The sequence below is a fragment of the Sinocyclocheilus grahami genome, unplaced genomic scaffold (assembly GCF_001515645.1).
Source record: "Sinocyclocheilus grahami isolate Dianchi unplaced genomic scaffold, SAMN03320097.WGS_v1.1 scaffold5456.1, whole genome shotgun sequence".
Classification (NCBI taxonomy): domain Eukaryota; kingdom Metazoa; phylum Chordata; class Actinopteri; order Cypriniformes; family Cyprinidae; genus Sinocyclocheilus; species Sinocyclocheilus grahami.
In genome coordinates, this window is record NW_015510138.1 from 11,553 (window position 1) to 12,868 (window position 1,316).

The following is a 1,316-nucleotide window of genomic DNA, read 5'->3' on the forward strand; positions in this document are numbered from 1 at the left end:
CACACACACACACACACACACACACACACACACACACACTGCTTGGTTTCAGTTGCATGTGCTTCTTATTTGCACCATTTGGAAATGAACCACATGGACAGTTTTTAGATGTTTTAAGATGTGCAGGCATGTACGTCTGCTTGTCATGTGTTGTGTTCAAATCTACCCTTACAAAATGTTTATTCAAGTGTTCTATTAGCAAAATTGTAAACTAAAAATTAAAAAGCGAGCATACTTTCAATGTATTTTTAATGTAGAGTTATACAGAATTATACTGGGCTTATACAGACAAGTGCACTTTGTAATAACGTCAAGTTTTAAAAGTGCATGTAAGGTACTTATAATTTAACTGTAGTGTTATTTGATATTACATTTAAAGTTAATCTATTTAAATGCTACTCCATCATCAAAAAATACAAAATGTTTTACATACATGACATTGCTGTACTGTATAACTATATTTCAAAGAGTTGGCCGGAAAAAGTTCACCTAATTGCATTTAAAAGAATTTTGAACAATATTACATTTTCATTTAATTGCACTTACATCGAGTTCACACTTACTATTTTCTTTTAAAGTGTTTGATTTCTGAAATAAGTACCACTTTTAAAAGAATACTTAAGTGTAGTTCTTTTTCATTACGGTACTCAAGCATTTGCATTATCTTATAAATTACACATTCAAATTTACAGTAACAAGTCAGTTTTGGGGGTAGAATAGCTAGAGTAAAAAAAGAGTATAGTGTACATGGATGAAATTTGAACCTGAATTTAATAAAAAAATAGCTAACTACAAGTTTGATGTGAAGTTCACTTGCAGTATCAAAACTATTAAACAAGTAATTCACAGTATAGTTGCACACACAAAAAAACTATATACACTAAAATGTGGCTGAATTTAGACCCAAGAAATAGGCATATTGAGAAAAATAAATACACTTACAAGTATAATACTAGTACATTGATATACTTGACCTTAACTGAAGTTAACATACCAGCACAATAAAATAAACTTAAAGAAAACTTTTACCTTTTTTCCCTGTACTCTGTCCCTCTTGAACTAACTCAAGTACTGGTTTGTTTGTTTTTCTTGGTGGTTTTAGAGTTTAGTGTCTGCTGGAAAAGATTGTGTACGTTCACTCACAAGGCTGGGCAAGGCTGCGATTGACACTCTTCTACCTGAGGGCCAGGATGACTGGTGAAGCTACAGAGGTCCCCTGGTACAGTAGTTTGAGTGGCTCTTTCCACACAGCCAAAAAGAACCTGACGACTGCCTAATACACACACACACACACACACACACACACACACACACAC